The sequence below is a fragment of the Apteryx mantelli genome, chromosome 2 (assembly GCF_036417845.1).
Source record: "Apteryx mantelli isolate bAptMan1 chromosome 2, bAptMan1.hap1, whole genome shotgun sequence".
NCBI lineage: Eukaryota > Metazoa > Chordata > Aves > Apterygiformes > Apterygidae > Apteryx > Apteryx mantelli.
In genome coordinates, this window is record NC_089979.1 from 37,017,131 (window position 1) to 37,034,088 (window position 16,958).

The window sequence follows — 16,958 nt, forward strand, 5'->3', positions numbered from 1 at the left end:
TTTATTTTTTGAGAGTGTGGCAAGAGAGAAAGAGGCACAATAGGTTTTTTTCTGATTTGCTAAGAAGGTCTTTCTACCAGTGGATGTAGATCGTTATTCATTTACTGAATACAGACCTGCATGTGCTGCGACAGAGATTACTGAACAAGGTACCCATATCTCAGCTGTGTTTTAATAAAGATGCTCTGAACTGTTGTTTCTCACTGTGAAAGAGGTAAATTGCTCTCAGATCCCCATGTTGCCGACACTAATATTTTGCAGTAGTAAGTAAACACTTTATTGGGATAACAGCTACCAAAACATTAAGGTCAACCCGATACCTTAAGAATATAAATCTTTAACGAAATCCCAGCAAAACCAATATGAAGCCATCATATGAACTCAATGAGATTTGGGCAGAAGACATCATTCTGTGGAAACGTAGTACTATATAACGTACTACTACTATGTAATTACTAAATTACATTTAGTAATTTCTGAATTTAAGATAACATACAATGGGTACAGATATTGATGAGCTTTTTTGTAACTCAGTGACTTATCAGAATTGAGTAAATAAATCTTGATAGTTTATTTGCATATTTGGACTTGTGGTTTTTTTTCTTTCTTTCTTTTTCTGTGACAAAATATGAGCCAACTGTAATTTTTCTGACATTTAACCATACAATATTTACTAAATTTCTGCAGACAATTCCTACTTTTGTTAATTATCAGAGAGTAGTTTTTCCTGAATATTTAATAGATGAAATACTTTAATTCAGCTCTCTCAACAGTCAACTGCAGCAACTTTTCACCCCAAATGAGTCGGACACAGAGAGCACTGCGTATCGGGAAACCTTTGAACAGTACCTAGAGAGTCATGAAGTATTCAAGAGCTACTGCACGCTACATAGAAATTAATACTTAGGGCTAATGAGTAAGAACAGGGGCCAAGTGAAAGAAATTCAGTAGTTCTAGAGGCTTTTGTCTCTATAACTCAAAAGCTTCTTTAATTTGTCGACCATAAATCTACAGTGTAAATGAAGAATAACATTTTCCCCTTGCTACATGCAGAACTCCCATAATCACATGGAGCAATAATATACCACTAGGTCTGTTCTGTTATTTTGAGGTAGCTATGAAGGATAAGGAAAGCGGTTCCCCTATTACTGTTTAAAAACCAACTCAGGTAATGCGCATGTGTAGATAATTTTTTAATCATCTAATGCACTCAAATGACTCCAAACCAGATTTACATGAGACATTATTATGTTCTGGATCCATGTAACTACTCTGCATGGAGCCTTTATGGTCTATTGGGTAAATAATACACATTTTTAAAATGATGTAAATACTTATGTACAAGGGAAATCCTAATGGTTTCAAAGGAGTGGTTATACTGAGTAAATACCATGCAAATTTAAAATTGTCCTCTTACAAATTTATGCATACTGTATCACACATTTGTGTTTGTGGGAGAGATTAACAAAAAGCTCCTCTGCTCTTGATATGTTCCTATACTTATCAGATGCTTTTTACTTGATTTAGCTACTAAATACACCCTTTTTCCCTCTAGATATGTTTAAATATTCCAATAGAGTTAGTATGGAGAATGAACGAAATACGTAGAAAGTAAAATTATGACTTAAAGCTATTCTCAGTTCACTCTTTCAAATCCTTTCAGTTTAAAAGATGTATAACATCACCTTATCCTGCAAAGGTATAATAATGAGTCCAGGATTTTAATGTGATTCTCTCATCAGTTTATGCATCCTGGGAATTTTTGTGTGGGTAGAGTTCATTTATGTTGGCTTATACTGGGAAGTCTTGGTAACTGGCACTTTATAAACCTGTAAATAAATGGAGTAGCATTTACACTAATATTTTCTGTTCCATTTTTTGGTATAATGTCCTGGGATTATTGTCATCAGCTAAGAGGCAAAAAAAAAAAAAAAAAAAAAGTTCTCTTGAGTGTATATGACTGATTCCTCCTCTGAATTTTGCAGGGCTGGCTCATTATAGTAAGGCCACTAATGACTCACCTAAAACAGCACTGGAATCCTTCAGCCCATGTGCCACATTCCTGACTTCATCATCAGAATAATTCTTCAAATCCTATTCAACATTTTTCATCCCTATTGTCCATCCTTTGGCCCTTATTTGAGTAATCTGTTTCTTTATTAATATTATTATCTCATTGTTATGTAAGGCCTGTTATTCTCTGCCTCATGCATTTTCCCATTTCTAAGGAAGGCTTATCAAGTTCCTCTAGCACTGGCAGCAGCAAAGTATTCAACAGCTTTTTGTCTCTGAGGAGAAACAGGGTTGATAAAGATGTGGATTCAGCAAAAACCAAACCTCCCAAATAATTGTACAGACTGTAATCCACCAAGAGAGGGATGGTAGCTTCCCACCAGTCTAAAATGATCTTGTAACTCTTCTTTAGCTTCTCCCCTGCAGGCTCTTCTCTCTTGAAACCTGTGCTAGGAGAATCACTGAATACAACACACAGACATCACAGATCCACTAGGCTGCTCCTTTTTTTCCTTTCCCTTTTTGTAAAATAAGAATAATGTTGTTGTGTATAGTTTATCAGCATGGTGTTAGTTTTAGTTTATTATCAGGATGTTTCCTTCTAAGCCAGTATTTACTGTGGCTAATAACTGATTTATTGGTGCTTCACTGGGCTAGGCATTTTATCAGGATGATTAACTAACAAATGAGAAATTACACACTGGTAACATCCAGCTTGTTAAGGATTTGTAAAGATTATTGTTGAGTAAATAAATATTAACAGCAACCATGTCGGTGGTTCCAAAAATGTATTTGGGGAAAGTTTATCTGGGATAAAACATGCTTTGTGACATAAACTATGTTCTGAAGAGCAGTATTGCTTAGAATATGATATGAAAATTATTTTTATATGATTCAAGGCACTAAGCAGCAACAGACAGAAGCACAAAATTGGGGATAATGGGCACATTTGAGAGTTTTCAGACTGAAAACACTGAAGCCATTTCTCTTCCTGTCAGCAGCAGGGATATTTCAGGATATATAACTTGTGCATGTGTCTGTGTATTTAAATTTCTAATTTTTACAGATTATCTTTTAATTATATGCTTAGTCTGATTTCACAATTATTCTGCACAAACATTTCCTATTGAGTTCAATCAGAGTGTAGATGATGGGTCAATAGCAGGATAGGGATTATTAGTCACTATTACACATACACGCAGGCACATTTGCCGATGCAAATAATTGGATATATCCAAATAACTAGTGAGGCTGAAAATTATTGCCATTTGTTTAGTCTGAACATCATGGCATTAGAGTGCATCGTTCCAAACAACATGTGAACCGTGCCAAACAAATAACAAAACCTTGCTCCAAGACAAATTGAAAGGCACGAGCAGGTAACTGTATAGTATACTACAGGATAAAACAGCATGTTGTCGTTACAGTGGCAGCACTTCAAGAATCAGTAGGTTCTCAGAATTTTTTCAGAGGAAAGAAAGAGAACTTAGCATACATTAGCTGAAAATTTGGTACATGTTTTCATGCCAGTTGCCACCTCAGTAATAATGATAAGTAAAATAAGAAACATTCAAGAAAAGTTTCATGATTATGAGCACAAGTTGGGCTGAATGAAAACATTTATTTCCTTCATGGTGCTAGAACATTTCTACTCAAATGCAACCTCACAAAATGATAACAAACTGTGATTACAGCATAATCTTTAAACTGGGAGATGGATCTGACATAGCTAGATATAGCCAGATATAGCCAAAATACTGATGTTTCATATATTCCATGATACCTAAACTTCTGCTTTTGGATGTGCCTAGAACCAAGCAAGACTTGACCTGAGAATTGATATTTAATCCTTTCTTAATTATCATAAAAATTCACAGTTTAGACAGGTGTCTGCATCTGAACAACTTTCCATCTTGGCAATCCATGAACTGGAAATATAACTTATCTCAGCTAACACCACGTCTAAGGCAGTAAACCCAGACTCCCTTCATAGGTGGTGGAGAGAAACAGTTCATTTTAGGAAGTTACTCATATAATCTATATGAAGCACTGACTTAAAAATGAAAGAAACTACCCCTATTTTTCTACATTGTTGATAAAAGGAATCTAGAAGATGAAAATGCATGGAGATACCTACACTGTCTATGTCTGTGGTGATGTTATGTTTGGTCAGCTACATCCAGTCCTGAGTGTCTTTTCTCATGGACCAAGCTGACTTGTCCAAAAATTATTATTTCATCCAGTTCTCCCAATTTTATCCTTTTTCTTTTTCCTTTCAAAGAGCTCCTTGCTCTGACTTACAGGAGATACTAGTGACAAAACAGGAAAAGCCACCATGTGACCCTTCAAAACTAGATCCTCCAACAACTTTTGACTGATTTCTGCCATAATTTCTTTCTTTTCACCCAATATTGTTGATATGCCAACACTAGCCCAAATTCTGCAAAACATTACACCATTTGCCACCCATATTTTTTATGAGGCCTGATCTGTTAGGCATGCTCAAAGAATTTTTTTCCTAGGGATGAAAGAAAGGGCTGGCTTGAGAAAATGAAGCCCTGGATTCTGGTTCCTGCTCCCAGGAGTTTTTCTCTCTTTGCTATTCATTACTCATAAGTACAGAAATGCGAATGTAGAATTGGGAAAAACTGGACTGTAGTGTCACTTTGCACACTCATTTGGCTCGGTGACTATTACTCTACACAAAACAGAACAGCTTCAGCAGGACATACTGAGAAACCCCATCTCTGATTAGGTAGCTTTCTGCTTTCATAGATTATATGGGGATCCACCGTACATGTTCTGGGACTTCAGATTCCACTAGGGACCAAAGTGACTAAAATGGAGGGAACTGAACGTCTCAATATCTAAACTCCTATAGCTTTGAAATCTCAGACGTCATTCTTTTCCAAGAGGCTTAAGCTGTACCTTTTAAGATGAAAGCTTGATCTCAGCGGGTCCTGCGCTCGTAACCTCCAGATTTACCACAAGTTCTGTGACTCTAGGAATGAAAATATTGTCATGCATAAGCTCCAATTAGTTCCACATTTATATTATGTTTTCCTGCCTGCCTACCTGCCTGCCTTTCCTGTTCACCTTCCACCTTTCTTCCTTTTTTGTTTTTCCTTTTGTTTCCAACTGGGAAGCAGTTCTAGGAGGGTATTCCTGAATAAAATTTCAGATTTTATCTACAATGATCTCAGGAAACAAATATGTTAGAGTGAATGTCTGACTATCTTAGTTCTTAAACTTTGTCAGCAGATATGGTGATTTTTGAACAACATGAGTATCACTCATATTGAGGAAATACAGCTTTTTGACTCTTGGTCTTTATGGATAGCATGTTTGGCAGATTATCACAAAACCATGTCAAAATTGTCACATACACTTTTTTATCAACTCAAACTGCATATGATACAACCTGTTAGTGAAGATCGTGCTCACACTGCAGACTAGGCAAGAATTCTGAATCTGAACACATTAAGTGCACTTATGTCATTTTCCAGAGAAAAGAAAACATTTGGAAAAAAAAATTAAATTAATTTTTTTTTAATTGGTTGTGGAGTACAATAAAACAAAATAAATATTGCATGTAAAAGGGACAGTTCCATATGTTCAATGCATATTGTATTTGTAAAACCAAGAGCACACTTATGTCTAATACATCATCTCCACCATCAGTAGAAGTGAAAAGAAGAAAGAGCAGCTGGCTGTTCTCCCACCTTTCATTTTTTCTCATTAAAGATATCCATATAGGCAATATTTCGGGCATATGATATGTTTGGAATGTGTACATTTTGTCTTATGAAGAACAGTACTTTCCAGATTTTAGTAAAATTTATTTTCGGAGTGATTATAATTTCTGCAGTAGTGAAAACTGTATTTAAGGAAAAAAACAGACTTCCTTTCTAATTGTAATTTTCCATTATGATAACTTCTGTAGGATTTTCATGTCAGACTTTTCAGACTTTCTTTCAGTCCCTCACTGAAGTTACTCTGAACCTGATCCAAAGCCCTTTTGAAGTTTATTTCTCTAAAAAGTTCAATGCAAAGACAACTTCTGCATCCAAAATTTCCTCTAAAAATCCAAAGGAATTAAAATGCAATATCGTTACAATGGGGTAAGCAGGAAAATGGAGATCTGAAGAAGAAGTCTTTAATTCACCAAGAGTGCACTTTGATCACTGTAGTCTTCTAACTGGAATTTGAAAAAGATTATGGACCGTACTTTAAGGGTCCTACTCTGATTTGCAGGTGAAACATTAGAGAGATTTATTTGTGAATATCAATGCAGCCCTTGATTTTGAAAAGTGAAGTTATTTTAAAAATCAAGTTTTGCCTGTATGAAATGTGACAAGATGTCCAAATTCCATTCAGAAATGGATCCAGAAAAGTAGTTAATCCTCTCCTCCAGCTTGTGAAAGGATTGTAATTTCTGGCCAAAAAAGGAAGGATTTTGTATGTTAGCTGCTCCAGCTGTATCAAAATATTGGATTATCCCAAATACAAACAAAATAATATTTATTACTAAATAAGAAGTGAAAGTGTTTGGCACACTGTACAGGCATGATATGAAGACACTTTGAAATAGTCTCCATACAAAACAGAAAAGAGAAGGATTCAGTTTTCAGGCATAGTGTAGAGTGGGCACATACCCACCTGCTTGTTATTCACAATTTTGGGTGGTATTATCCACCCAAAACGGCACTGTATGACATGTCATGTGCCTGAAAAGTGATACCACTTATATTGCACCTCTTAACTAAGATCAGGAAATGCAAATTATTCTCTAACCATCATTTCTTCCAGAAAGCTGTATTTGGAAACATCCATATTTCACTGAATCTGCAACAAGGTACAAAAATCTACAAGGTACAAAAAGGCCAATTTGTCCAAGAGCAGTTTGTAAGTCCAATATTTTCATTTCTATTAACAGTCAAATCCTAAATCAATGTTATAGTCACTGGTTCTAAGATAGTGCTGTATGGGGCTGAAAGTGTTTATGCTCCTTTTTGAGGACAACCTGCCTTAGAGATCCTTTGCCAATCCCCACACCATATCTAACACACACTGTATAATTTTTTTGTTGTTTTTAATGATGCCTAAATACCTACAAGTCCATTGTGGATTGAGGCCTAGTGCATGGAAATACTACCATGATCTACTGCATTTTGGCTTTTTTGCCCTGTTCCATGTTTTATTTCAGGTTCTGCAGTTAGAATCCATCCCTTCTCAAAGTTTAAAGCAAGAAATGCAAAGTGCTTTGTTATCCATGATATATGAAAAAACAACAGGTGGGGAAATGTGAAGAAATTTTATTCACATTATCTTTATGATGCAAATGATTCTTTTGACAAACCCTTTTCATTTTATGCAAAATTAAAAATGCATAGCTGGTGAAACCCGTAGACTTTTCAGGAGAAAAAAAATCCACTGAGTAATAATGTTTTGTATATCCAGGCTTGTTTGTGCAGTTCTAGACAAACGGTGAAAAAAAAAAACCTTTATAAAAATTCTTTGACCCTGCTTTTTGCCATCTGAGTGGTCATGGCTGATTGGAAAATCAATGAAGTGCTGTGAGAATTGCACCTCACTGTTGCAGAAAAGCCACACAAAAATCCAACTTTTCACATGAGACGAAGATTGCCTTTGGTTCATTTACTCTCTTAAGACACATTAAAATCAAATCTATCACCCCATTTGGCCATCTGTCAATTCTCACTACACAGTAAACGAGTAGACTTTGTTCCTTGATCACCAGAATTGGAGGATGTTTTGTTGTTGTAATAAATAGTTTTAGGCCTCAGAGACAGAAATAAATCAATGCAATTTATAAAGTTGGGGTGAAAATGTTAGATGCAGTTTTCTAAACTGCAGAGAATTATGTATGGATGAGTTGCAATAAATAAAGCACAGCTTCAGCAGCTTGCAAAAATAAATAATGAAGATGAAAGAAATTAATGTGTAGCCCTTTATTTTGGAACCTTTTAAAACATGGAATAAATACAAAACTAAATTGCACATCGAAGGTGCAACTATCTACACATTTCATTTTATATGTTCAAACAATAAATAAGAGAGCTCATTTCTTTCTCTTAACCAAAACTTTCCAAGTACAAACGCACTGATGATGACCAAAAGCACATTTTCTAGTGCTTCCTCAGTAATTGTTCTGATATTTATCACCAGGAGAATTTTTCTCCAGAACACTATATGAAGTTCACTGGAAATTTAGCTTTTGAAGAGTAGTTTATGTTGAACTGAAGAAGGGATGCTTTTAGAAAAAAAGCATTTGTAGCAGGATGGGGCTCCAAGCATCCAGGTGCTCCAGCTGTTAAAAGCCTGGTCTTGAGCTCCTGACAGCATAGAGTCTCATGCCACACTGCTTGTATGTGCTCTCTTTTTTGTTGGGTGGTAACAGTTTTGGAGAGACTCATGTAATGAGAAACCCACACTCAGCTTGATTTACTTGCAGCCATTCAAAGAGATGTGAGACCTGCAAAACAGAACTGTCTTATAGGTAATTAGCTCCAAAGGAAAATGTATGAAAATACAGAGACTAAACATCTGGCAACAGCTATTAGCCAAGCCATCAATTCCATATCCCAGCAGACTGCATTAGTATAACAAAGTTATTTTCAGGAGAATAAACCATCAGTTCCCAAATTGTGGTCTGTAGACACAAATGGTCTTCAGTGGTTTGCAGAACAATACCGCCTTTGTATAGCTTTTGAACTAAAAGTATGATGGCAAGCATGCATGGTTCAAAGAGTTTGAGAACAGCTGAAATAAATCATCAAAGCCACAGTTTCAGAACTAACTGCTGCAATAGCACATGCAGTTTTTTTTTGGGGGGGTAAAATTAGTGAATTTTCAAAACACCTATTTAAAAATACAACTAATTAGTAATACATGTGAATAAGCGCTTCCATTTAATTACTTCTTTTTCTTTTCACACAAATGCAGGTTTAGGAATTGTATTGAATGGAGGTATAAATTAAGCTCTCAGTTTTGCAAATATGACTGAGTGAACTAATTTCAACAGTATAGATTTTTGAATGTTGCTAACTATTCAGAAATTACTGAATCCAGTGGCTTCTTGTGCTATAAGCTAATCATTTTATATTGCATACACTTTGCTTTTAAGGTGATACAGGTGCATGTACTGACTCAAGGTACTTTCTGCAGGAGCCACTGTGATTGAAATGTAGAATAGAGGTATACTATTTCCAGCTTTAGAACTAAATAAAATGCGTGTTAAAATCTACCTGAAATAGCCTGAACTCAGCATACGCTAGTCTTCAAAGCATTTACCCCATCTTGGAAAGATTTTGCAGATGATACCAATTTCCAAAGGGTTGTGACTAGCCTGCTACCCACTTGAAAGCTAGCAAGTTAAAAGCAACCTGTGACTTTAGTGTAAGTCTATACTCCCGGTTAATCCACACTGAGTGTGATTTTCAGTCCGTGCCCATTTTATACACACAGAAAAACTCCCATAGGTGTTTAGAGTTGTTTTAAACATGCTTTTATTCTCACATGGCTGAACTTCACTGCAATTCTGATTGGGATGATCTTCACAGTATAAAAATGCTCATGTGCTAGAAGTCTCCCAAAGGTTTTCCATGTTTCACACGATAGGGGAACAGTTGTCTTACAGGTGGTGAATTTGACTGATTAGAAAACCTAGAACATCTCTGTGTAAGGAACTCATGTCCCCAGGTATACATGAGTAAATGCCAAAATGAGTGCACAGTAATGCAAATAGGACTTCTTTTGCAGAGACAATCTTGCTTAGAAAAGGTGCTGCTTACTTGGGCTAGCCAGGTGGTCTGGACCTACCTTTGAATGTAAGACTTAAAAATGAAAGGCAGCACTAGCCTTTGGTGAAAACCATTTTTGAACATCTTTATACCACCCTACTATTCAGTACACCTGCATGTGACAGAAAAGAGACTTTGTAATGGAGAAGCAGGAATGTGACATCAAAGCTAAAAAGCAATAGAACATAGCTTGTTTGGGAATGATGAACTTTGCGCTGTGTTTGCTAGCTTGCCATCATATTATTTAAAGTGTTGCCTTTATTCTTTGGAGATATAATGTTTTCCTTTAAAATTTTTTTTGACCAACATTCTTCAAGGAACAGCTTTTGTTCAGAGTGCTCACAGCCTTTTATTGACAAGAGTTCTGTCAAAAGCAAGACCAATGAAAAACATAATAAAGCACTGACTTTATCTTATAAAACTAACAGCTATTTTTCTTCTCGCACTTGGGCTCAGATTTTTAACATGACCACTCTTCCCATTAGTCTAGCACAGAGGTAGCTATTTTTTTATTGCTGCTCTCTCAGCTAGAATAGGGCAGGGCAGAAGCTGTGACCTTATCACTGAACCTGCTTTTGCTGTCTATCCAGACTTGGTAAAGCTTTCATTCTTTGGAGATTTTTGTCTTTATTTTGGGGGGCAACAAGGAGAGCTGGGAGTAGTAGAAAGGCATTACTCCACATAGGACTCCCCTCCATTTTCTTATAGAACTGTTTTTTTGTTTGCAATGAAGCTCCATTACAACACTAGAATGGTTGGGAGTCACAGTCCCTGCTTGTCCCCAACATTTCCCACAAGTCTCTATTTTGTTGCTGATTTCTATTTCTGTTGGTCCTATTTTCTACTCAGAGTCTCAAAATCATTGTTTCACCAGCCAAGAGAGTCACTTTTGTGACACGATTTGGCTCCCTGGGAGAAAGCAATGAGTTGCTCATGAGAACTTATTTTTAATGGTGTTAATATTACAAAAGGACTGGACATTACATTTGTCACTGCCATCCCCTGATGGTACTCCAGGAAAACAAGTAAACGAGCAGGAAATCAAAGGGGTCTAAGTAATCCAGAAAGGTACAGAGAGATCCTCTCTATTTGTTTAGTTGAAAACAAAGGGATGTTTTTGCAGGCAGCAATTAAAAACATACACTGAAAGCTTGATGCAGCAGCCAGCAATACGTGCAATAAGAAACACTCTGTTTTGTATTTCATTCTGGGCAACTCCACTAATTTCAGTAGTTGAATTAAGTTATCCCTGTGACTGCAACCACACACACGTGAAGGAGCACATTCCACTGTGATAGCTACCAAGATTACAGTATTCAAAACATCAGGAAGACTAAATAGATTTATGGCTTACATTAGCTATCCCGTGTATATGAGCATTAGATAACCTGTGTGTATAATCACTAGGCAAGCTGTGTATGAGCATAAGGACACAGAGCGCAGCTAACAGAGGCAGCGAACAGATGGAGCAGTTTGCACAGAAGTTCACGCAGAAGGGTGCAAGAAGGCATCTTCATTTCCAGTCCTAGTAGTGTATGCTTTCTCATATAAGGTCATGACACGCTGCAGGGCACATTCACCAGTAGCCACTGGAATTGCTGCATCAGCTGTGTCAGAGGCTGGGACCCAGATAGACCCTCCGACAGCAGATGCAGCTCTACAGGTCTCAAGCTGCAGGGAGTATTTGGGGCCTCTCCACGAGGTCTGGGCTGGCAGTCAGCTCTCCTGCAGGAGCTGGGCTGCTGTTAACAAGTTGTGTCGTCAGGTAAGGGAGTTATGGGAGGAGATCAGTAGGCTGCTTAGCATCCGAGATGATGAGCAGAAGATAGACAGGGTATTCTCAGAGACCATGCAGCTCCAGGAGTCCCAAACCCCCACAGCAGTGGAGTTGCCGGAGGGCTCTGTGCCATGTGAGACAGTACATCGTAACACTGTAGAAGAAGGCTGGAAACTGGTCACTTCTTGTAGGAGGAGAAAGACTCCTACTCCTCCTGAAGACTTGCAATTGAGAAACAGGTTTAGTGCCCTCCAGGCTGAGGAGGAGCTGGGCATGGCTGCAAGGAAAGCAACTGGGCCGGCAGACCCTGTGCCATGTGGGAACACTGGGAAGAAGCGGTGAGTGATTGCTGTAGGGGACTCCCTGCTGCAGGGGACAGAGGCACCTATCTGTCAACCTGACCTCTTGTCTAGAGAGGTTTGTTGCCTGCCAGGGGCTCAAATACGAGATGTCATGGAAAGACTGCCAAGGCTTGTTCATGTGTCAGATTATTACCCTCTGCTGTTCTTCCATGTGGGCACTAATGATACCAAGGACAAGTTGGAAACCATCAAACAGAACTTCAGAGCTCTGGGGATGGTGGTCAAGGGTCTGGGAGCCCAGGTCATTTTCTCCTCAATCCTGCCAGTGAGGGGGATGGATGAGAGGAGGAGTAGACAGATTTTCCAAGTTAACAACTGGCTGCGCCACTGGTGTTGGCAACAGGGCTCAACAGGGCGCAACATGGTGCAGTTTCTACAACCATGGGACACTATTTGAAGATCAACAACTGAAGAGGAGAGATGGGATCCACCTCACTAAGCAGGGCACACGTGTCCTTGCCAACAGGTTGGCCAGCCTGGTAAGGAGGGCTTTAAACTAGGAAAGATAGGGAAAGGGGAGAGTTATAGTGCTAGGGTAGTCAGCAAAATGTGGCTCAAGTTGGGATGCCTCCAGCGGGTGAATGCAGACAGGGAAGTGTGCACAGGACATTATGGAGGATCCTCTTGCACCCCTCCTGGCAAACCTGCATGCTCGATCACCTCTCTGAAATGCCTGTACACCAACGCACGCAGCATGGGGAATAAACAGGAAGAACTAGAGATCTGTGTGCAGTCGCAGGTCCATGATCTCATTGCCATTACAGAGACATGGTGGGATAGCTCACATGACTGCAGTGCTGTCATGGATGACTACATGCTTTTTAGGAAAGACAGGCCAGGAAGGCAAGGTGGAGGAGTTGCTCTTTATGTGAGAGAGCAACTGGAATGTACCGAGCTCTGCCTAGGGGTGGATGAAGAGTGAGTCGAGAGCTTATGGGTAAGGATTAAAGGGCAGGCTAACATGGGTGACACTGCTGTGGGTGTTTACTACAGGCCACCTGATCAGGAAGAGGAAGTCAATGAGGCCTTCTACAGACAGCTGGAAGTAGCCTCACGATCCCAGGCCCTGGTTCTCATGGGGGACTTCAACCACCCTGATATCTGCTGAAAAGACAACACAGCCAGGCTCAGACAGTCCAGGAGGTTCCTGCAGAGCACTGATGATATCCTTCTGACGCAGGTGGTGGAGGATCCAACGAGGAGAGGTGTGCTGCTGGACCTTGTCCTAACAAACAAAGAAGGACTGGTGGAAGATGTGAAGGTCGGGGGCAGCCTTGGCCTCAGTGACCATGAGATGGTGGAGTTCAGGATCCTGCAAGGAGGCAGCAGGGCACTAAGTAGGATCGCAACCCTGGACTTCAGGAGAGCAAACTTTGGCCTCTTCAGGGACCTACTTGGAGGAATCCCATGGGTTAGGGCCCTAGAAGGAAGGGGCATTCAAGAGAGCTGGTTAATATTCAAGCATCACTTCCTCCAGGCTCAAGAGCGGTGCATCCCTATGAGTAGGAAGTCAAGCAAAGGGGGCAGGAGACCTGCATGGATGAGCAAGGAGCTCGTGGCAAAACTCAACCAGAAGAAGGAAGTATACAGAAAGTGGAAAGGGGGACAGGCCACTTGGGAGGAATATAGGAACGTTGTCAGAGTATGCCGGGATGTGACGAGGAAGGCTAAGGCCCGTTTGGAATTAAATCTGGCAAGAGATGTCAAGGACAGCAAGAAGGGCTTCTTCAAATACATCAGTAGCAAGAGGAAGACTAGGGAAAATGTGGGCCCTTTGCTGAATGGGGTGGGTGCCCTGGTGACAAAGGATGCAGAGAAGGCAGAGTTACTGAATGCCTTCTTTGCTTCAGTCTTTACTGCTCAGGCCAGCCCTCAGGAATCCTGGACGCTGGAGACAAGAGAGAAAGTCTGGAGAAAGGAAGACTTTCCCTTGGTTGAGGAGAATTAAGTTAGACATCATTTAGGCAAACTTGACACCCACAAATCCATGGGCCCCGATGGGATGCACCCACGAGTGCTGAGGGAGCTGGCGGATGTTATTGCTAAGCCACTCTCCATCATCTTTGAAAGGTCATGGAGAACAGGAGAAGTGCCCGAGGACTGGAAGAAAGCCAATGTCACTCCAGTCTTCAAAAAGGGCAAGAAGGAGGACCTGGGATACTACAGGCCAGTCAGCCTCACCTGCATCCCTGGAAAAATGATGGAACAACTCATCCTGGATGCCATCTCTAAGCATGTGGAGGATAAGAAGGTGATCAGGAGTAGTCAGCATGGATTCACCAAGGGGAAATCATGCTTAACCAATCTGATAGCCTTCTGTGATGCAATGACTGGCTGGGTAGATGAGGGGAGAGCAGCGGATGTTGTCTACCTTGACTTCAGCAAGGCTTTTGACACTGTCTCCCATAACATCCTCATAGGTAAGCTCAGGAAATGTGGGCTAGATAGTGGACAGTAAGGTGGATTGAGAAGTGGCTGAATGGCAGAGCTCAGAGGGTTGTGATCAGTGGTGCAGAGTCTAGTTGGAGGCCTGTAGCTAGCGGTGTTCCCCGGGGGTCAGTACTGGGTCCACTCTTGTTCAGCTTCTTCATCAATGACCTGGATGAAGGGACAGAGTGCACCCTCAGCAAGTTTGCTGATGATACCAAACTGGGAGGAGTGGCTGATACGCCAGAAGGCTGTGCTGCCATTCAGAGGGACCTCAACAGGCTGGAGAGGTGGGCGGAGAGGAACCTCACGAAGTTCAACAAAGACAAGTGCAGGGTCCTGCACCTAGGGAGGAATAACCCCATGCAGCAGCAGTACAGGCTGGGGTCTGACCTGCTGGAAAGCAGCTCTGTGGAGAAGGACCTGGGAGTGCTGGTGGACAAGAAGTTAAGCATGAGCCAGCAATTTGTCCTTGTGGCCAAGAAGGCTAAAGGTATCCCAGGGTGCATTAGCAAGAGTGTCCAGCAGGTGTGTGGACCTGTGCCAGCAGGTCAAAGGAGGTGATCCTCCCCCTCTACTCAGCTCTGGTGAGGCCACATCTGCAGTACTGTGTCCAGTTCTGGACTCCCCAGTACAAGAGGGATGTGGCACTACTGGAGCAAGTCCAGCAAAGGGCTACAAAGATGATTAGGGGACTGGAGCATCTCTCTTATGAGGAAAGACTGGGAGAGCTGGGCCTGTTTAGCCTGGAGAGGAGAAGACTGAGTGGGGAGACCTTACCAATGTGTACAAGTATCTGAAGGGAGGGTGTCAAGAGGACGGGACCAGACTCTTCAGTGGTGCCCAGCGACAGGACGCGAGGCAACGGGCACAAACTGAAACACAGACACTTCCATCTGAACATGAGGAAATACTTTTTCACTGTGAGGGTGACAGAGCACTGGAACAGGTTGCCCAGAGAGGTGGTGGAGTCTCCTTCTCTGGAGATATTCAAAACCCGCCTGGATGTGATCCTGTGCAATGTGCTCTAGGTGACCCTGGGTGAGCAGGGGGGCTGGACTTAGGAGCTCTCCAGAGGTCCCTTCCAACCTCGACCATTCTGCGATTCTGTGACTTATAAAATGGGTCTTCATGAGCAAACAACTGATTTTCTTGAAGGAAGACAGACATTCAGAATAAGGCAAGAGGGTTCCGTAGAAGCAGAACAGCAAAGCATTGATGATTTGTGCCAACACCAGGTAACTTGAACACATACATCCATTTATGAATGTTTAAATAAGAGACTTGCCCTCATTTGCAGAGGTTTCACCAATGACGCTCATTGATCCAAAAAGATTACTGGAAGCCAGACAGATACTGTATAAACTCTTAGGCCTATATAAGCTCACTTATACAACCTTTTTGACCACTGATCTGTATACAGGGAATTTATACAGTACTATTTTAAGTGATTCTTCAAGCTTATGAGAATGGTGATTGTGAGAAGAAGTGAAGGGAACATGCTTTTGTTTTTTGGTTTTTTTTTTAATCAGCATACATAACTTCTTTTCCTTGCCTATGTTATGAACAGGACAGTAAGAACACACAAGCCCATTGCAATGTTCGTAAGGACAACAGCCAGGATAAACATAACAGCTACCTTGTGCTGTTAGTGTGCTGTTAGTTCCACTTGCTCATATTTCCTTAGTAATCTTTGCAACAGATGCATTTTTTGTTTTCTTTTTACATATTTAGAGAGAGAAAGTAATGCTAAGGGGCCATTTTTATCAGTGACAGCAAACTCCACATGAAATGGGTGGATCCCAGCTGAATAGTAACACTTCATTAGATTTATTTTTCTCTTCTGTGTGTCATCGATGTGCTATTTCAGACTTATGTTTCTCTGCCATTCGCTCGGTTGGTGTCAAAATCTCCATGAATTAGCTATATCTGTGGATGCATATAGTACAGTTAGAAAATGCTTGATGTTATATTTTGGGTTCAATAACACAGTGGGAGATTTCTCCATTGAAATTTGTTTTAAAAAGGAGTTGCTTTAACTTGGGCAGAAAATTTCCTTGAGCTGAATGGATAAGGTTAATCCCTGAGTTACCAACAGGACAACAGACAGTTGCAGAGGGATCATTTGGAGTAACTGTGTCACAGAATAATATCAAGCGGGACCAGTACATGGGTCAGCAGTTTCCCATAACACTTCTCTGATAACAAAGATGATGGCTTGGTGCGTTGTCAGTAAAGCAAAGATGGGCTTCATCTAGAACCCAACCTTTAAAATCAGCACTGAATTCTGAGCTATTATTCCCAGTGGAATCTGACAACCAAAACCCATCTTATTTTGACCTAATTTCTTTTTAAAGAAACCTAATATGAAATAGTAACACTAAATATTAGATATAATGATGGCAATATAATTAGTTGATTGTTTCATGTTGAAGTCACTAACGCAGGACATGTTAAACTGACATCAGGAAAAAAAGGAAACATCCATTATATATTCTTTCTTTAAAGTCAGAGTCATATGATTGAGAGGGAAAGCAAAAAAAGGAGGTGTGCTGA